The sequence below is a fragment of the Panthera leo genome, chromosome B3, assembly GCF_018350215.1.
Source record: "Panthera leo isolate Ple1 chromosome B3, P.leo_Ple1_pat1.1, whole genome shotgun sequence".
Lineage (NCBI taxonomy): Eukaryota > Metazoa > Chordata > Mammalia > Carnivora > Felidae > Panthera > Panthera leo.
Window position 1 is genome coordinate 126330923 of NC_056684.1, and position 22579 is coordinate 126353501.

Here is a 22579-nt window from a genome sequence, read left to right on the forward strand (position 1 = left end):
TACACAATGAAACACAGAAGTCATAAGTATATCATTGAGTTTTGACAGGAGCCTACACCTGTGTAAACCAATTCCCTCTTGAAATCCAGAAAGTTCCCTTCTATCCCTATCCAGCAATTCCCACACCTATATACTCAGAGAGAGCTATTGTTTTATGTTAATATTGTTTAACCTATTCTAACTTTGTATAGATGGTATCATACAGAGGGTCTCTGTTGCTTAAGATTTCTTTTATTCAACATATGTTTGAAATATATCTATATTGTGTGGATCAGTAATTCATTTCATTGCTGAGTAATGAATTTTATTAAATGAATATATTGCAGTTTGTTTATCATTGTCTTGTTGGTAGACACCTACTCTATTTCAAGGTTTTGACATATTAATAAGGTTTCTATGAACAATTCCTGTACAAGTATCTTGTAGACATATATTTCCTCTTTAGCAGCTGGGGCCTAGGGGGATAAGTACCTAAGAGTGAAATTGTTAGATCACAAAGTTGACATATATTTAGTTTTACAAGAAACTGCCAGACCTTTTTACGAAGTGGTTTTAACATTTCACATTCTCACCAAGAAGAGAGCATTCTGAATGCTCTAGATTCTTGCTAACATTTGCTGTTGTCAGTCTTTTTAGATTTTAACCTTCCCGTGGGTAAATACTGGTATCTTATTATGTTATTTTTCTTGTTATGGTTTTAATTTGCATTTTCCTGATGCTATTGAACACTTGTTCCTGGGCTTATTGGTCATCTATACATCTTCCTTGTTGAAGTGCCTGTTCATATATGTTTCCCACTTTCATTTTTTCTTTTGTTTTAATAAACATCTATTGATTGCCTATCATGAGCATGACACTCTGTTAGACTCTAGGAAAACAATGGTATATTAGTCAGTGCTCTCCAGAAAAACAGAGCTAATGGGATATATAGAGGTATATAGAAAGAGATATCAAGGATTGGCTCATGCAATTATAGAAGCTGAGAAGCCCCATGATCTGCTGTCTGCAAGCTGGAAGCCCAGGAATCCAGTGGTATAGTTCTAGTCCAAATACAAAGACATGAAAACCAGAAGAGGCAATGAAGTAAGTCCCAATATGAGTCTAAAGGCCCAAGAACTAGGGGATTAATGACACAAGTTCTGGTTCAAGACCAAAAGCCCAAGAACCAAGAGCATCCATGTCTCAAGGCAAAAAGATGGGTGTCTCAGCTCAAGCAGACAGCAAATTCCCCTTTTTGCTCTACCATTTTGTTCTATGTGGGCCCACAGTGGATTGGATGAGGCCCACTCACAATGTTGAGGGCAATATTCTTTACTTAGTACCAATTCAAATGCTAATCTCTTCCAGAAGCACCTTCCCAGACATACCCCAAAATAATACTATAACAGCTATCTGGACATCTTTTAGCCTGGTCAGGTTGACACAAAATTAACCATCACAAATGGTAAAAACAAAAAACCATTATCCTTGCTCTCATAGTATATGAGCTGGTTGGAAACTCAGAAAAAATAAATAGAAAATTCACAGTTGGGTGATTTACTGAGAGTGCATGCATCAGTGGGGTATTTGATTCTGTCTTGTTGGCAGGAGGCAGAGGGTGAAACAGGGATAGTCTCTCACTGAATATGATCGGTTAAGATTTGCCTATTATTGATGGATAGTGTGTCCATTTATTAGGGTGGCTGTAACAAATTACTACAGACTGGTGGCTTAAAACAGAAATTTATTATTATGCAGTTCTGGAAACTAGAAGTCTGACATGAAGGTGTTGGCAGGGACAGGATCCCTGTAAAGGCTCTAGGAAAAAAAATCCTTCCTTGCCAATTTCTTGCTTTTGGTGGTTGTCAACAGCCCTTGGTCCTTGGTTTGTACACACATTACTCCAACTTCAGTTTCCCTCTTCATATGGCCTCCTTTCCTCTGTGTCTTCTCTGGGCCTCTGTGCAAATGTCCCTCTCCTTTCACTTATAAAGATGTCAGTCATTGGATTGAGGACCTTCCCTAATCTGGATGACCTCATTTTAACTACTTTTGCAAAGACCTTATTTTCAAATGAAGTCACATTCACAGGTACCATGCATTTGAACATATCCTTTAGGGGGATACAGTATAGCCTGCAACAGAAACAGTGGAAGAGTTAATTCATGGTAAAGAGGGTTTTGGGGTTTTTTTGTGTGTGTTTTTGGTTTGTTTGTTTGTTTGTTTTAATTTTAGAGAGAGAGTGTGTGAGCAGGGGAGGGGCAGAAGGAGAGAAGGAGAAAATCTTAAGCAGGCTCCATGCCCAGCATGGAACTCAACGTGGGACTCAGTCCCATAACCCTGAGACTATGACCTGACCCAAACTCAAGAGTTGGACACTCAACCAACTGAGCTACCTAGGTACCCCAATAGGAAGAATTTAAAACGAGGCACCTAGGGATATCAAGTCCTCTTCCAAGTTCTGTTTCTGTCAAGCACTAAAAAATGGAGTAATTAAAAAAATTTTTTAAAAAGAGATTAAAAATAGAAATTGAGTAATTCATTCCATCTATCTAGATTTCATATGTCTCATTTGAGAAAAAATTGATATTAGACTTGATATTTCTAAGGTTATTTCCAAAGTTAGACTACATAACACTGTCTTATCTTGCTCTTGCCCTTCTGGCAACTCCTGCTTTCTCCTCATTACACTTGAGTATCCCTCCTGGATAGTCCTATGCAGCACCCCAGGGACATTGATATCAAAGAATCTAACACTATGTCTTATAATCACTAAAATGTCATGTGCAAGCTTTCTTTTGCAAGAAAAACACTGATGTCGTTTTATTCTAGTTCACTGATGTTGCCTTTTATTTTGGATCAATTCATTACCTTGCTCATTTTGTATATGAGAAATGTATTCTAGATTACTTGAATTCTTTAAATGCTCTTTTTTTATTTTAACCTGCTTCTCATTGTTTTGTATCCACCAGCTATCTCCCTGTGCCAGTTTTACCCCCCTGAGGTTAATATTCTAACTGTTCAAGTGAAGGGAATATCTAATCTAAACTGTCAACTCTCATCACACTGTGTTCTTTTATTTTGACAAGTGTGGTTTAGTTTGTATTTGTAAAAATGCCTCCCAGTAACCTGTAAATGTACTGCAATATATTGTGTGAAAATAATGGCATCTGAGTAATATGAGCCAACACAATTTCCTGAAAATATTCTGGTGTACCTATTGGTCAGGAAGATTAATGTGGTTTACATAATGATGCAAAATTACATTGCGTGTTTAAATCAGTCATGCAAATACCCGTTTACTGTATTCCTGAAAAAAATAAAGAAAATAATTATAAATTGAGGTAAATGCTAAAGAGGAAGTAAAGGGCCAAAAGTAGGAATTAGGGATAGATGAAATACTCAGAGCAAGTGGTCAGGAAAGATTTAGCTGAAGAGCTGACACTGAAGTTGAGCCATGAAAGATGAGAAGAATCTAGCCATGTGCAAAGTGCATGTGTGTGGAGTGTGTGTATGTGTGTATTTGTTGCTGGAAGAGTATTCCAGAGAGAAAACACAATATGCGAAGACCTTGTGTCAGGAAAGAACTTAGCCTAATAATGATGTAATTAGGCTAAGTGAGTAAAAGAGGACATTGTACAAAATGAGATTTTGCAATAAGCAAAGGCCAGATCATGTAGGATTTTTTATTTCATGCAATAATTTGGATTTTCTTCTAAGTGTTCTGGAAAGCCAATGAAGGGTTCTTAAGTGAGACATTATCTGATTTGATTTTCTAGGGACATGATGGGGGGTGAATTGGATCAAGGAGACATGTATATAAAGCTATTAGTGTAGCTAGATTGAAAGATGATTTACAACACAAAATGCCACAAACGTTCAAAAATCCAAGGTACAGATACTTCTGAAAATGGAAATATAAAGGCTGTTATAGTTAGAAGCATTGTTTGAAAATTTATATAAAAAAGATTTGGACTCCTAAATCCCTTCTGTCATTAACCTCAGACTAGTAATTGCACGTCCTTCACTGTTACAGAACATTAGGGATTTAAAGATCTCTAAAGAATTTGGTGAACCTGAAAAGTTATCAACTCAGGGCAGAGCTCGATCTCACAACTGTGAGGAGGAAACCATATTCACAAAGGAGGATAATGTGAAAGTCTACATACAAAATAGTGACAGACCTGAGTTTCTTCTACTCAGCTCTAAGAACATGGCATCCAGGCTTACACTGTCCAGGAAGGGGTTGAAAAGTTCTTCTGGGGAACCAATATCTTCAAGAGAAAGAATCTTCAAATAATTTACAGTTGTAGGTCCCCAAGAAGAGTCCAGCCAAGTAATCTTCACCGATCCAGTACATGTATCTTCCTAAGAGAATTTTAGTGTATCACTTTTAGATATGACAGACATCAAATGATTTCCAAATATTTGAGGAAAATCTCAGATATTAAATAGAATAATCAGAAACTATGTCAAAAGCAGTAGAAAATCTATACAGATAGAAGAGAAACTAACACATTTATTAAATGGAAATGGGTTGCTGTAGAAAATGCAAACATTCAGGGGTGCCTGGGTGGCTCAGTAGGTTGAGCATCCAAACTCTTGATTTTGGCTCAGGTGATGATCTCGCAGTTGTGAGATCGAGCTCTGCATCAGGCTCCACTCTAAGCATGGAGCCTGTTTGGGATTCTCTCTTCTTCTCTCTCTGCCCCTCTGCCACTCATGAGCACGTTTTCTCTCTCTCTCTCTCTCTCCCCCTCTCTCTCTTTCTTTTTCTCTCTCTCTGTCTCTCTCTCTTCCTCTCTCCCTCTCTCCCTCCATCAAAAAGAGAAAATGCAAACATTCTCTTTTAAAAAAAAGAGAAATGCAAACATTCAGGAAGCAAAAAGTTTCTTGTAAAATAAAAATAAGATAGCACACATAAAAATATTAAATACAAAAGTGCAAGTGGGAGTGGAAAATTTATGGGAAAAAAAGGGAAAATATGGTAACTAGAAAAGATATAATTAACCATCTTCTCAGTCCAGAGACTCAGCATCTAAAAAATGTTGCATCTGAAAAAAATTAAAAGAATTAAAAGAAAAAGGAGATAATCATTAAATTATTCAAGAAAACTTCCTACAACTGAAGTTTATGATGTTGCAAATTGAGAGGACTCATCAGTAAAGTGACCCAGTGTCCTCATTTGCCTAAAACTGGGGAGTCCTTAGGGTATGTGACTTTTAATTTTAAAACAGGACTAATCCCGGGCACACTGGGAAGAGCTGGTCACCCTATATGCCAATTTGCAGTGTAATAGATAAAAAGACCCATCCCAAACCATATGCCATCATGAAACTTCTGGGACAACCTGATGATCTTATGTAATTTCAGGAAGAGGAAAAGACTTGTATACAAAGGACATGAATCGGAAAAGTATCAAACTGATCAGTAGCACCACTTGAAGTTGGAAAACAGTGGAGCAAAGCTGGGGGTAAATACTTTTCAACCAGGATTCTATATATAAAGATGCCATCCAATGTACAAGATCTCAAAAATTTTCCTCATATGCACTCTTTTCCAGAAATTTACTGGATGATATGCTTCACTAAGAGACAGGAGTGAAAGAAGAAAGTGGAGGTCAGATCTAGAAAGTATCTAAAGTAGAAGTGGTATCTAGAAAATTGGGGTTTTCACATGTGGGAAAGGGCAAAAGATATCTTTTTTGAGCAACCATAACCAAAGAGAATGAGGATCTCTAGAAAAGATAGCACCAAGAAAAAAATTCTTAAAATTAATAAGAGGAATTTTATTTATTGCAATACATTAAGAATGAGTCCAGAAAAAACTAAAGCGAATAAAAACTGTGACAAAATATTTTTAAAAAAGAAAACATATACTCCATGTTTCATTTGTGAATATTTACCCAGCCATAATCATATAGAGAGGGCATTGGGATTCAGCTAAAAACTATGCCATAACTTTATCAAGCAGAAAGGGGAAAAAAAATAATTCTTATGTGCAGGTGTGTGTGGGGTAATGTAAGAAATTACGGTAGTAGCTTCTTCAACAGGAAGTTGATCGGTTATTTTAAAACTGGAAAAGTAAAGCAAAAATATTTTAAACGTATTATTTAGAAATTAGGAGATATACCAGGTATGGAACAGGGGAAGGTAGTTTGAAAGTTAGAAGCCATTGTTTCTAGAAAAATGGGAATTGGAATGGGGAAAGGTAATGCAGGGGTCTACTACTATTTTATGTGAAACTTGTAAAGTTATTTGACATGTGTCACTTTGGTAACCGTAACAATTCAGAACAATCTGTGGGAGAGAAGGACAATGAAAAAGGAGTGGTGGTGAGTATGCCTGCTGAGAAGTGAAGTCAAATGAAGACAAAGAACTGCCCACTGAATTTGGCAACAGAGAGATCATTACAGACCTTGACATTGCCATCGTCACTGGAAGGCACAGGCAAAGCCACACTGTACTGGATTGATGAGCACTGCAACAGAGTGAACCTCACAAGGCCTAAAACTAAAGAATCATTCTTGATCCACGATGTCTTAGCAATGAGTGGCTACACGTATACTCTGTTAAGACCGGTTCAGTAAGGCTTCAGGAAGGAAAGAAATGACTTAGTTAAAACTGTTAGTTAAGAGAGATTTTTTGAAGGGGCCATTAACACAAATGTAAAGAGGTTAAGTGATACAGCCTGGGGTTGCAAGAGAAGGAAGCCATGGCCACCCCTTAGGCCTAAAGGAACAAAGGGAGTGCGGTGATTACTGAAGTCTGGAAAGACCCATGGCTCTAGCAGTGTGCTTTCCATCTGATGCCATGGCCCTTTATACCAACTGCCACACTGCAGTTTTGCAGAGGGGAAGCTGAGGATATACAATCCCCAATATCTCTCTTCATCTTCGTCCAGTTTCCTACCCACGCCTGCTATGATGATGCCCAATCAGAAGCCAAAGGCAAAGTAGCCTGGGACCAGCTATAGATACAGCTGTGTCCCTGGGAACAAAGTAGGTCAGCAGAATTTGAACCGTATATTTGGAAAGGCAAATGGAAACTATCCACCACAATACCATGAATTTAAATGACCTACTATGATGCGTTTTCTTTGTTTTCTAAGCCTTCTCATTTTCAGTTGATTTTTTCATGCACTTCTTTAGAGCATCTATGTAATTCTAACTTTGCTTTCCTAAGTTTTTAGCTCACCAATGGCAAATGGTCGACTCTGGTGCATGTTTACCTCATAATTATTTTGCTTCCTGTCTTGCCACAAACTGCCCAATTTTCACCGTTTCCCACTCCAACTTCTGAAATAGAAGAATCCGTTTGGACCTGATGTTCCCTATTTAGATAGAACTTTATTAGCCTTCCTATGCCTGTCTTCCAAAAAGTACTAAAGAGTACAAGATTGCTTCAGAAAGGGCGGTGTAGGAGATGATTCAGAATTGTCACTTGTAAGAATATAAATTTACATTTGTAGAGAGTTTTCATATGCATCAACTCTTGCATGTGAAAGAGACACATGATAACATATATATTTAATGGCTTGTCTAAAAAAAGTCACTTAGCAAACTTACAGCAGAACCAGGAGAGATAGGAAACCAAGTTCTGTTTAGTGACATTAACAGTGATACAGACTAGAGGAGTAAATTTGAAAAATTATTATGTTATAGAAGAGAGGAATTAGAAGAGAGGACAAGTAGGAAAAACATGATTTGAAGGAATAAGGGAATTTCACATTTTCAGTGGTATATAGTAATTTTTTTTCAAAGGTAAGTCTGTCGGGTCACATTGGTGGCTTATCCAGTTGGGCATCTGACTCTTGATTTCAGCTCAAGTCATGATCTCATGGTTTGTGAGTTCGAACTCCACATCGGGCTCTGCACTAACAGCATGAAGCCTGCTTGGGATTCTCTCCCAGTCTCTCTGCCCCTCCCCTGCTCTCTCTCTCACAATAAATAAATAAACATTTAAAAAATAAAAATAAAGATATGTCTCTCTTCCTTATTTCCTCTAAACGTTTGAGAAATATGGGCCAAATTTGGACAGATAACTTGAGGGTATATATAAATTTGGAGTTGTGTCATGCGCCCATGTGATTCATGTACCCCAGTACATGCACAGCCTTGTCAGTACAAAGGCCAATTGGTACAGATGGAGTGAGTGAGGAAAGATAGTGGTAATATGGTTTAGGAGGGAAATGGGAAGCAGCAAAAGGTGAAGAACCAGGACTGTGAAATTCATGGGCTGGAAGAAGATAGGCCAGGTGGAAAGTGAAAAGATTAGGACTTGAGACCCTGTGTGGCTCATGAAAAAGGCACAATGCAGTGAGACTGGGAGTTAAAACATAGCAAGGCCTAACTAAGGGCAAGGGGGCAGAAAAGACAGGGAGAAGAAATAACACACAGGGCATTGTGGGACTGAAAAAACTCAGATGATGCATTCTTTAAAAAAAATAATTCTAGAAAATTCTATGTACATTCTGTATACAGAACTTGGTTCTGTGCCTGGACTTAAAAGGTAATAACTAACCTCAGCAATATAAAGTGTTGCACTAGATTGTTTTATTAATCTATGTTTACTATGACTAAGGCAAAAGAAATCAAATGCGTGACTTCTGTCTGAAGTGTTCCACTGGAGATGAAAATGAGATAGGGTAAATGGAATGAAAGGTAATTTTATTTAGAAGGCATTATACAAAAAAAAACATGGCTTTTTGTTTTTAACCCATTCTTTGTTTCCTTTTTTTTTTTTTAATGTTTATTAACTTTTGAGAGAGAGAGATAGAAACAGAGCAGGAGCAAGGGCAGAGCAGACAGAAAGGGAGGCACAGAATCTGAAGCAGGCCCCAGGCTCTAAGCTGTCAGCACAGAGCCTGATGCAGGGCTGGAACTCATGAACTGTTAAGATCGTGACCTGAGCGGAAGAAATCTGAAGCTCAACTGACTGAGCCACCCAGGTGCCCCATTAACACATTCTTTTCTAATACTAGGAATATTCCTTCCCCTGGTCCCTCCACCTTCTCCCCCATCCTCTCCCCCTCCTCTTACTCCCCCTCCTTCTCCTCTTCCTTCTTCCCCTTCCCCTTCCCCTTCCCCTTCCTCATCCTCTCCTTGTTGTTCTCCTTTTCCTTTATCTTTTCCTCTAGTAAACTATTTCATCTTGGCAATGTTGTAAGTAGCAGACTGTGAAGGAAGCCTTCATCTTGAGTCATTGCCTGACTGAAAAAAAAGAAAAAAAAAGCCCAGTCAGTCCTCTCCTTGTCACCCCATACATTTCATGTAATAAAACCAATCACCATTTGAAATGAGACATTTGTGGGCTGAAAGTCAATGACTGAGGAAATAGCTATCAAGAGAATAAACCTATATTCCCAAACCAGTGGTTAGACTCCAGTTGGGCTGGGAATACAGAAGAGTATCTGTCATGTGGGCTTAGAAAGTACTGTTACCAAGGGGCTTATATGGTCTGATCACAAATACATTTAGTCTAGAATCAGAATCAGTGGAGTTGGAAAAGCAGAAGACTTCAAATGAATCTGTATATAATTATACCTTGGAGTTCATCATTTGCCTCATTTGTTCCCCTTACTATATTTTTGGAAGCTGAATTTCAATTGAAAAAATAGTGAATTGTGTCAATAATAAGAACAGCTTTCTTTTCCTTTGTTCTAAATGAACTTTGTCAGGTTTAAGGATATTAGGGGAAAAAGTATACTAACATATTCTAGTCATTTTGACATATAAATATAATGAAATGCCAAAGACCTTTGATACAATCCAAATGGATGGCCCTAACTGGTCATTTAAGCCAAGACAGATCACTTAATTTGACTTTGGTTTCTTTATCTATTAAAAAAATAGGTATAAGATCTCTTTGTATTTTTAGATTTTATTAGTTCCATTTAGGCACAGGGCACTTCTGAGTTTGTTGTTGTTGTTTTTTCTTTGTTGAAAGTAGGAAAAATTATGAAGATTGTGAATATATATGCATTTGTATTTTCCAAAACACCCAGATCCCTAGGGGTGCCTTAAAGGAAAAGCATTCACATAGTCCATATTTAGATGTTTACTGGTATTTGACTTAAGACTTGGCTATTAAGGTAAGAAAGCCTATGTCTCAGGATTGTATTTTTTGATGCCTTTTTTTCCACACAAATTAATGTGTTTAGATTCTTAACTTGGAATTTTAATTTACATTTCAAAAATCAAATCAAAGCGTAAGAGGGGTTGTATAGTGAGATAGACCCTGCTAAAAGAGAAAAATGAAGGTTAATGAAATGATAAAGCTATTTGGCCTCCCCTTGAGGCCCTCTGCTATCAGCTGATTTACAAGTTGGTCTAAAGTTCTAAGGATGTAGGAAATTCTTTTTTCCCCTATGATGGGGACTGTTTGCTGCCAGTGGTATTTCTCAGAGCATATCCATCCTGTTTCTGAGAAGCACTTTTTATTTTGTTTTGTTTTATTCTCCCCTCTGGGATCCTATTCCATGAGAGGAAAAGCAGACCTGGTGGGAAATAATAGCAGGCTTTTTATGGGCTGTAATTGATGAAAGAGTGAAATGCATTAACTAATTGAGAACAGAAAATTGGAGCCCAGGATCCCATTAGAAATCTCTTCTACTTCCTAGATCTTTCTAAAGATTTCCAAAATACTTTTGGTTGGCCCCCTCACTGTTTTCCATCTGTTTTGTTTCTCTTACTAGTTTCCCATTTACCCCGAAACAATGAATTTGGCCATAAAACCAAGCAGATAATGTTTTTTTCAGATAGATTAGAAAGAATGGAGGGAATGACTTCTTAATTAGGTAATCATCCATCACCTCATGTGACCAAGGATTTACCATTAACTACTTCCGATACCAGGGTAGGGTGAAAAATAGAACAGAATGTCATATCACTGGGTTTCCCTGGAGCAGAAACTTTGCCTGAGAAAACATTTACCGTCTTCAGTCTGCCCTGGAACAATCAGCCTTTGTACTTTGGGTATAAGAGCAGCATTGTTGATGCTAATACAGAACTTTATCGTTTACAAACTATTTTGCATGCTTTATCTTTTTCAGTCCTCATGTTCACCCTACAAAATCGCTGGTATCCATCCATTTTGCAGATAGAGAAATTATGGCAGGAAGCTTTAGAATGGTCTATTGGTTCACCAGCTCCTCCAAAGCTTACCAGATATAATCAGAAATTTTTATTTATTTTATTATTTTTAAATAATCTGAATAAATTAATAATAATAATAATTAATAATAAAATCTGAAAATTTCATTATTAAGTACCTAACAAACTACTTAATAAAGACGGTAGAGAAAGACTGAAGAAAGAGGCAGGCCACTCCAGATTAGTAGATGGCAGGTTTAATAAGCAAGGGAACTTACACACAAAGCTTGTCTTTGGGTCGCTGACAGACAAGTAGATCTCCACACCTGCTCGCCAAATCTTAAAAGTTTATATAGAGGCCTTAACTAGGTTCAAACATGTATACCATCTAGATGGTCTTAACACGGCATCACTGTCTCAAGGTCATGTCCTTGGGGCAGCTTCTGGGAACAGGGAAGGTAAGCGGAATGCACATTCCAACAACTGGTGGGGGGGCAGGTTTGAGACGTCTCAGATTGCCTGGGTCAACCTGCAGTCTGTCTTAGCAATGGCCTCCCTAGCAATGGTAGTCCAAGGTTGTACTACCAGAAAGCTTGCAAACCCAGCAAAGTTCTCCATCACAGAGTAAGATGATCTTTTGACTCCCAGATTCTGAGGAGAAGAAAGAAAGACGTGTTCCTTAGAATTCAAAAACATGCCTAAGGCAACCTGTACTTGCTGCCTTCTTTCATAAAGGACTCTTCAGGGTGCATGTTTTATTGTATATTTAGTGTATATTTTAGTGTATATTTAGTATATACTTTATTAATTGGCATTTCAGTCCTATCTCTGTTTCCTGGAGTCACTCCAATTCCTAGGATCCTTCTTACTGGAAGTTTTAGCCAGAAGAGTTGGCACCATTAGATGTTCTTGGTTTGTGAAAGATTGTTAACCCAAATTGGGAAAGAGTATTATCTAGCTAGTAATTTTAACGTTAAGGGGAGTTTTGATGAAAGGAGATCTGTGCCACATTCTGAGTGTTAAGCCTAAATAAACAAGAACATTGTGCAGAGAGGACTGAGTCTAATTACAGCTCACCTCTAAAACCATGGATATGTTGACTTTATATATGGGATTTAACTTCTCTTGTGTCAATGTCTTCACTTAGAAACATATGGCAATACAACCCTGCAGAATACCAATCCTCTGTTAAACTCAACTCACCTTGTGCTTTCCTTCATCGAATGTTTTCTAAGTACCGCCAGCCATATCATAGTCACCATTCCTTCTTTTGTGTCACCAAATGTTGCTCACATATGTATAATACATTTGTAGGAGCTGATATATTTATTGATGAAGTTTTGGGGTGATGGTGGAGTAGTCCAGAGCTGACACAAACAAGGTGATTTTATTAAAACACGGAGATAGGACCAGTGGGCAGAAAGAGCTGCCCAGACCCTGTGGAGATATTGGTTATATATTTGGGAGCTGGAGGAGGTAAAGCCAAGGGGAAGTATCCAAAAAGATTTTCATATGTTAAAGAAGATTCACAGGATACTAGAGACCTAGCTATTGTCAAGCTAAGTACCTCTGGCAAAGAATTAACATTAAGGCAGTAGGAAGTTCCTGGAGAAATATTTTACTCTGCCTGCCTCAAGTATCTATCAATGGGGTACAGATTATAAGGAAACTTAATTTTACCTGCCATTTCCTTCTTGCCTTTGTTCCCCATATTACTATGGAGGGGTGATATTGGGGCTCCAAGACACTGAGTCTATGCGTTTCTGGAGATTAGTCTATTGATAAGATTGCCTTTTTCTTGTAATTGACTAAGATATTGGTAAATTGACGGAGACCCATGTTCTGCAGGACTGTGATCTCTATCAGTTAACCATTTGTTTTTTCCCCTTTAATTGTTCTTGGGCAGCCAGGAGTGCCTGGGGAACATCACACATATCCCACCTAGGGGTGGGGGGTGGGGTGGGTTGCAGCCTGTCAGCTTGCCTCATGCTGCCTCATCATTTATCACCATAGATAACATGATGACTACACTCTCTGTGGAAACTGGGATTCAGAAAAGTGAACTGACTTGCCCAACATCATACAGCTCTTGTGTACAGAGATCAAGATTTTAACTCAACACTGGCTGATTCCAAAGCCCCTCCTCTTAATCCTGTGAATTATGTGCATGTCTAGACCAATATTTCATTTAAAATACTTATACTTTTAAAATAATATTTATTAGTTTACAATTCTAACTCACTGCTTGCTACTTATAATTTTTTAAAAGTTGGATCAATAAGTAAACTATCTCAAAATTGTAGAAAAACTATATAATAGATCTAAAAGTACCTAACAAAATACTTAATAAAGAACATGCTTGATGAAACAGATGTGAAAATATTTATCATAAGCATGAAGCCAGTGGAGGGCACTGCTATTTTATTGAGCAGCAGAGGAGGGCTGTGATCTCTTAGGAAAGAGATGGCTTTTCCCTTTCCTTCGGTATAGCGTCATTGAAGTGGGGACAGAGTCCTTAAATCCTACCTAATTTTAATTGCATGGACACCCAGTCTTCAAATCAGGAATCAATCGCATATGACTAACTGCTCATATGATCTGTATCATTTAATCTCTGGCTAATCCTTAATCTCTCTATACTTGCTTCATCTTTTAGAGGATACCTAGGCAATAAACACATAACAAATAAACTTTCTAGGGGTAGAATCCAGGTATCAATATTTTTTAAAACTCCCCAGGCAATTTCAATATGCAGCCAAGTTTGAGAACTAGTTGCTCTAAAGTCTCTTTAAGCCTAAAGGTTTTAATGTAAGCCCCTGCAGATGGTTTTTCTTTTATTTTAATACAAGAGCCTAACTTAAACTTTGATTGCCAAGGCATCCATTTCAAAGAGGCATCCACTTCAAAGATGGTTATCTCAAACAAACACATTGCCAGTCACAGGACTAGTAAAGAACTAGGCAATCCCCCAATCCCCACCCAACTCCTACCCTAGGCCCCTTTGTTTTAAAGATCTTGGCTGATTTTGATAACTGACTCCTGGGGATTTTGGTTTTCCTCTTCCCATGTTTTAAATTCCTGCTCTTATGTTTTAAATTCACCAAAGGAAGTGGACTCCCAAAACCCTAGGCCACCACCTTCCACCCAAATAAAAACAATTGCAGGCTCAAGCTTTCTCTCTCTTTCTCTACCCAGGACCTTAGGTATGCCATGTGCTTTCCAGGACTTCAGAATAATAAACCTTTTTTTTTTCCTCAAAGTTTCCTGATTTTTAGAAAAAAAAATTTTGAAGTTTATTTTTGAGACAGAGAGAGAGCACGGGCATGAATGAGGGAGGGATAGAGAGAGAGGGAAAGAGAGAGAATCCCAAGTAGACTCCCAAGTAGGCTCTTCAATGTCAGCGTGGACCCTGATGCAGCACTCGAACTCATGAACCATGAGATCATGACCTGAGATGAAGTCAGATATTTAACCGACTGAGCCACCCAGGCGGCCCATCAAAGTTTCCTGATGTCTTTTTGCTGAGGACATTTTGCCATCATAGTAAGAACCACAAGGTCTGATCCAACTACAACATTGGTTATTGATAGGCTGAGACTAGCACAAAACAAGGTGTATATGTATTGGTTCAAATGGAGAAAGTTAATAGATTACCATAATTGTCCAAACCATTTTGGTGATTCTAGTGATGAAAGATATATCAAATATGTGGTGGAGTAAAAATGAGCATGCATGGAAATTTCTCTGTCCCTTATAAATAAAACTTATAAGGAAGTTAGTATGCTAGATTTCTGTACACCATGGATTACATTTAAGCAGTGTGGCCCAATGAATAGAGGACAGAACTGGATTTGAATTTTGAGTCTACAACTTACTGGTTTTGTTGTCATAGGAAACCACCTAAATTCAAAGGAGCACAGAGAAAAGTAAACAGGAAATTAGAATGCTTCTGGGTTATAAGTGCTGCCTGTGACAGAGTTATGTGTTATGGAGGACCTTTGTAGAGGAATCACTCAGGGAAGTCTTCAACATGGAAGAAATGGTAGAGCTGAATCCTGAAGACTAAGTGGTATTTATTAACCCAGGACAGAGATAGAGAAAAGATAATCTTGACATAGGGCTTAACAGGTGTTCCCATTTAGAGGTGACCAAGATCATGGCATGTTCAGGTGGAAATGGAATGTAGAGCGTGTTGAAGTGAGAGAGAAGATTGCAAGTGGAGATAAACGAAGCTGCTGAGGTAAGCAAGAGTCAGACCATGAAGGGCCTTGTATACTACACTCTACACTGACCAGCTTTGAATCGATAATGAGTCTATCAGGAATCTCTGACAACTTCCAAACAAAAAGACGTCTTGATAAAGTAAGCATACATGTCTGGAAGGCTCCTCTGATTTTTGTGTAGAAAATAAATGAGAGGCAGAGACTCTTGCTGGGACAGCAGTGCAGAGAAAGGACAGTGGTGGTCTGGAACAAGAAAGTAGAGGTGGATTTGTGAGATATTTAGAAGGAATCAACAGGTCTTAGTGATTAATTGGCCAAAGGGCCTGACTGAATGAGAGAAGTCAAAAATGGAGAAACCAGGTGGATGGCAATAATGAGAGAAATAAAGGAGAAGGGAAGAGTCTGGGGATAAATATAACTAACTTTTGATATTAAATCTTTGAACTATCCAAGCAGTTATGTCTAGAGCTCAGCCGATCTGATTTGGGAGTCATTGGCATATTTGTGGAATCTGAACCCTAGATCTGAGAGCTTCACTAGGAAGGTTAGAATGAGAGAGAACCAAAAAGGCCTCCAGAAGAAAGGCAACACTTAAGGGGCCAGGAAAGAAGGTGAAGCCAGAAGGAAGACCAAAGAAGAAGTAGAAGCTCAAGAGAAGAACCCACATGAGGGGTTATCATGGATATAGTTCTTTTGGCTTAATTCCAAAAATGGAGTTGGAGCTCTAAATCTCAAAAAGTTGTTGAGAAGAATAAATGAATGAGGTGGGTGACAGCACCAGTTTTAACTCTGCAGCCAGTTTTAATTCTCAAGGATCTAGAGGTTCTTACATCTGTCATCACAGATTTTTCATTTAATCTCTCACACTGTACTCCCTCAGCTTTTTCAAAATATAACAGGCAATGAAAATGAAGTTCAGGTTCTGTGTTTAGCAATCTGCCTGTGTGGCTTCAAATGTTACGGCACTAACCGTGAAGCTAAGGCTAACGAGTCATCCCAGATCCTGTCAGTCACTAATGGATGTACATCTGTGTATCTGTCTGCCTAGGGAGCTGGTCATTAGGATGATCATGATTTAACTTGTAAAGTGGAGCAAATTAAATCTGGACACCATCCATAGGTTTGTATTCCCAGTCCCATCTCTGACTTCCAGTGCAGTTGATTTCTTCTTCCTGGAATACTAATCAGATTTCTTTTCTTTTCTTTTTTTTCTTTTCAGTTCTGCCTTCTCTTGTGGCTGGTGATCATTTGGCCTCTACTAAGCAGAGAAGATTTTCAAAGTATCAGGTTCATTTCTTGGCCTCATCTAAGAGTACTTTGAAGCATTTAGAACAGTTTCAATAGGGAGAAAAAAAATAAGATGGTGATAGACTAAAAGATTAGTTCCCATATTCAGATATTCTTTGCATTTCAGGCAACCCTGATGCCCTGATTTCTGATACACTTGTATAGACATCCTTCATCTTGCGCAGGGGCACCAGGTCTGATAATTCAGCAAGGTATACAAATACTAGGAGCTAAGCTTTCACACTCTGCATTATAGATGATTTGAGAGGTAAGAAGAGCAAGATCCACTAAGTTTTTAAAAGAATTCAGGTTCCTACTGAATTGACAGTCATTTCAATTTCTTATATGAAGAGTTTAAATATGCTTTTATGGTCCATAGTTTAGCAGTGGACCCTTATGTCCTTTCTGTCCCTCTTACTCTCTTTCCCTTCCCTCCCCTCTTCCTGGATATCATATATCTATAGATACTGTCATATATATTTTATTTTTATCTAAACTTTAATAGTTTCCTGCATTGTCTTTCATTATTTCCCTATAGTTTACATCTTGCAATCTAGCCTTTGTCTTTACACCAAAACCATTCTCATTGAGAACATTATTACCTCTGAATTCTCAAGTTCCATGGGTCTGAGTCATTGTCTTTCTGGACCTGTATTGTGCTTTGGCCAGCGTCTACCATCCCCTCTGCTATAACTTCTCTTAGATGTCATAACACCGCTCTGATCCCTGCTTATTTCTGAGCATCCCTTCTCCCTATTTAGACAAGCATTCCACTCCATTCTGTTATCGTTTAGTATTTTCCTCCCACTCTGGAGTTCTCATTCTCTCACCTTGCAGCAAATATCAACAATAATACATAAAATCCCAGGTCTGAAATACTTTTGAGGTATCTTCTCTAGGGTTTAGACCTCCATAATGTTCTCTGTAAGACATATGCACTTTGTCAGAGCATGATCACACATCCTCACATCCTCAAATATCTTTTTCCTTAAATGTGTTGAATTTAATGTTTTGTTAAAACTCCTCATTCCACCTAACCAGTTGGGCTGTGTTATTCAACTTTTGATGATCTACATTATCTGTTGCTCATAATATCAAGAAACATCTCAAAAATTAGTGTATGAGATATTTTAAAGAGAGCTCTTCCCCTTCTTTTTCTGTGACTCACTAGTTTCTTTCATACATTAAAGTTGCTTAGTGTTAAATCTTTGCAAATCTTTATAATCACCCTTTTATCACTCCTTCACAGGACCATGAGTTCCCTTTGTGGTTATGGCTCATCAATGACTTTTCATTTTGTAAAATGGTGACATTATAATCCCCATAAAGGAGATTGGCATTCCTAGAGGCAAATAGTATGGAATGAAAGAACATGGACATTGGAAGAAGTCAACTTTGAGTTTCAATTTGGCTATGCTACTTGACATGTGATACATTGCTTAGTATAAATTAAGGATATAAATAGTTCCCATGTGAGGGTGTCACAAAGAACATACAAGACATGTTTGTAAAATATTAAACAGCATGCACAGATGGATAAATGATAATTACTGATTTTTTTTTTTTTTGCTTTTTGTTGTTATTATTACATTTTATATGCATGTCTTAGTTACTCAAACTGATTTTTACTGCTTCATTATACTCTTGTCCTTGTTTAAGAATTATGTGTGTGGAGAGATTGGGAGTATCATGATAAGATGGCCTCCATCTGTGCAACAAGTAAACATTAATACCAGGATTGGGACTGACCAAATATGGCCTCTTTCTTTCTTTCTTTCTTTCTTTCTTTCTTTCTTTCTTTCTTTCTTTCTTTCTTTCTTTCTTTCTTTCTTTCTTTCAGAGATAGTGTGCTAGCAGAGAAGGGGCAGAAGGAGATGGGTAGAGACAACACTAAGCCCAGCACAGAGCCCTACATGGGGCTTGAGGTGGAGCTCAAAATAGGGTTTGAACTCACAACTATGAGATCATGACCTGAGCCAAAATCAAGAGTTGAACACTTAACCAAATGAGCCACCCAGGCACCCCAAGCATGGCCGTTTTCATTGTTTTTCTAATAATGAGCAGATACCTGCACTGAAAAAGCCTTGTCATCATGTTTCCACATTACCGAATACACTGGATAACAGACTAAATAGAGGGACCTATACATTAATACCTGTGAAAATGTTTGTAGAGATATAAAGTTGGAATCTAATTATTTCTCTCTTGCCCCTTTTTGGATTTGAACTGGTGGCAAATGTTAGAAAGTCTTCCTTTCTGTATGTGTAAGGTTCTGTGCAGAGATACCAACATGAGACAGTGTCAATGGACCATTATTGGCAAAGATGGTGCGACTACGATATAATAGTTACAGGTCTCCAGGACTCAGGCTTACTTTTCAGGCAGAATAGGAAATACTTAAGTTATAAATTTTAACAATGACAATTTACAGGCCATGTTTTCTGGGTGATACTAGACTAGATACTTGAAGAAGGAGAGTGATTTGGGAGCTAAGCTACTCTATAAGCTCTCTTCTTGTGATAGCATATGATACAAAATAAAATTCCTTGTCAAATGCAACAAATCCCCAGAACATGTCAACGACACTGACCCCGGGCTTCCCTGATTCTCTGTAGAGGAGTGGAGCCCTTGTGACAACCTCATTATTCCATGGACTCACCTTTTATTTCAAGGCCTACCGCAAAATCACTTTTTATTATTGAGCATTAAAATATAGGAATAAGCTAAATATGTGGAAATAAATTAAATGTCTCCGCAGGTGCGTTCTACTCTGGAGCGAACGTAGTTTGTAGCTAAACCCTGTCACCATGACATGAGCAAAAGCATCTCCAGCCATTTGGCACAGTTTTTCTGTCTTTGTCATTGCCTGTCTTCCATCTTCTCTGACACAGCTTTCTTGGCTACTGAAGCTGTGAATTCATTTTTCATCTTCCGCTCTGTTCTTTGCTCGCTTCATTTAATAACTTACTTGCTCTACTCGGTTAGTCTTTTGTGTGAAAGAGAATGTGTAGAGTTGTGTTTTGCAATGCTTTATGCTGGCGTGACATCTATAGACAACACTAGTGGTTTACACCTGAAAGAGCTAAAATAATTGCATTTTTTTCCAAGCGCAGTCTTTGGCATTGAACTAACCAAAATTTAAACCTCAACTCTACCAGTTGGTCAAAGCCAGGCAACTAGTAAATTACACAATCTCTGTAAGTCTGAATTTTCTGAACTGTCTGGTGAAGAATTTATGTGTATTTTTAGGACCACTTCAAAAATTAAATTAGTTAATTTCTTATTTAACTATAATAAAACACTTATTATTATATATTATATAATAATTATCACTTCTCGACCTTTTGGCTAAGATCAAGTGTATATAATAATTATTATCAAATTATTATAAAATATTTATCACAGAAACTTGGTAAAATATGCTCTAAATAAATGGATAATATTGAATCATATAGCTCTAATCCACTAAAATTTATTTTGATTTTATTTAAAAAGAAGAAAGCCCATTGGAAGACATTAGCATCACCCTAATATCAGAATAGTATCAGAGGAATAGCACAGAGCCAATGTTCAGATTATCCAAGTTCTAATTATAATTTTACCACTTACACATTTGATGACCTTAGGCAAGTTGTTTAAACTCTTTGAATATAACATTGTAAAAATAATGTTGAAGCTTTTAAATGTTTATTTTTGAGGGGGGGGGGATGGGCAGAGAGAGAGAGGAACAGAGTATCTGAAGTGGGCTCTGTGCTGACAGCTGAGATCCCAATGTGGGGCTTGAACTCATGAATCACAAGATCATGACCTGAGCTGAAGTCGGAGGCTTAACTGAGTCACCCAGGTCCCCAATAATGTTGAATTTTCTAAGGAGTCTGAAAAATATAGAAAACAAAGTGCTCAACTTTGTGTCTGCTATCCCAGAGAAGTACATGTATTGGCTGATGCTCTCTCCCCATTAGGCCCCTTGTAGACAAGCTACTAAAAATTCTCAACTTGGGCACCAACAGGAGGAACTCTTCAAAAGGAACTTAACTATACTCTTCTCCTAGGTAAACCCATTGCAAAAAATCCCTCTCATCTATAGCAACCCCATCAATAAAGACCATCTCAAGTTAAGGATAAGATTTGTTTCCTTCTCCTCAAAACTTATCACACCACATAGCTGGTCATAGGAGCTTCACGGACATTTCCTAATGAATGAATGGATAACTATTGCTATCCTGCCAACTTGAGAGACACTTTCTGGATTTCTCTCCCTCCCTCCCTCCCTCCTTCTCTCTCTCTCTCTCTCTCTCTCTCTCTCCCTCCCTCCCTCCCTCCCTCCCTCTCTCCCTCCCACTCAATCCTTCCTGGTCCTTTGAGCCAAACAAGTGAGGTTTTGTGCATGTAACAGACCATTGTTCTTGACCTCACCCTGCCATTAATTAAGAATTGAGGCAAGTAAACTGTCTAGACTTCATGTGAAAATCAGAGGCTGTTTTAGCTCTCAAATGATGCCATAGTTAATATTTCTTGGCAAAAGATAGAAGTTTACCCTGTGGTTCCAGAATGAAGCTAGGTGATCAACCTAGAAGTGAAACTTAACCTCAGTGTATCAAATTCTAAACTTCTGAGACAATTAGTCCCACTCAAGCAGGAACTTTTAACAGTGCATGTCAAAAGTGAAGAAAAATCATGCATTCTTCTGGCTTCAGTTCTATATTCTACATACAATTCTAAGTTCTTTTTCAGAGGGAGTTGTTTTCATTCTTTTCATTGAGATAAACAATAGGAGCAGACAAAGTAATGAGCGCTTTCCTCTACCAACTTGTCTTGGCTGTTTGGGGATTGTAGATTTTTTACTATCCATTCTTCTGGAAGTTGAGTGTAGAACATGAAAGGTTGAAATTTTTATAGATAAATCATCTGCCCTTGTCTGAGAAATCTGTGCATCATAATGCTTTCCAGCCAGTAGTAATGAGCCAATCTGTCTCTTGCTTCTCAGAGACCTTCCTTGTATTATTAAAAAAAAAAAAAAAGTAGTTTGTTATAAATGAAAGTAAAGGCTTAACAATAGAACATGCAATTAAAATGAAAAGATTTCCAGAGTCCAAAAATGACCAAATTAATTTTTAAAAAAAATGAAAAGTCCACGGAGGCAAAGATGCTGGCTTCAATAGTTTGGGATAAGGCCATACAAAGAAGAAAAAAATAACTGTCGAAATTTTTAATGATATATGACAATTTATTAATTATTATTTTCATTTAACAAAGACCAAGAAATATCCCTCAACCATGTTACTATGTTGACTTCTAGCTGGAAGTTTTCATTCAAAGTTTCCATGATAGGAAGGAAAAATGGATCAAACACTTGTTCATGCCTTTATTCTTTTACAACACCATTAAGAATGAGAAAAGAAAATTTTGCCCCATTTCTGAGCATTCCTTTTCATTTGGCTCTGCAATCTGTGCATGTCTATGTGGCAATTTGTATTTGTAACAGATAGTGCCATTATGCTCTGTGATAAACTCATCTGGTAAACACAGATTATAGAAATATAGGCTTATGAAAATAAAATGTTATAATATTGTAAAATAATTGTTTGGAGCTATTACAGTATAGTTATAGATACTATAACAGAAATAATACAGAACTAGAAGATACTCCATACACACAATTTCATTTAAATGGAGATTCTCCTAACACATCTAAAATTTAAAAGTAAATGTTGAAAATAGATTACAATCATCTATTTTTTCTAATAAAAAGGGAAAAAATTAGTTCATAATTTTATTTTTTTTATTTTAAATTAGGCATTAAATTTATGTTTTCTGAAAGAATTAATAAACTTAAACCAGATAAATCATTTTAAAAGATAGTTATTTTAAATAATTTTTAAAGTGTATTTATTTTGGGGGGGAGGGGCAAAACGAGAGGGTGAGAGAGAATCCCAAGCAGGCTCCACACTGTCAACACGGAGCCTGATGCAAGGCTCAATCCCATGAACTGTGAGAT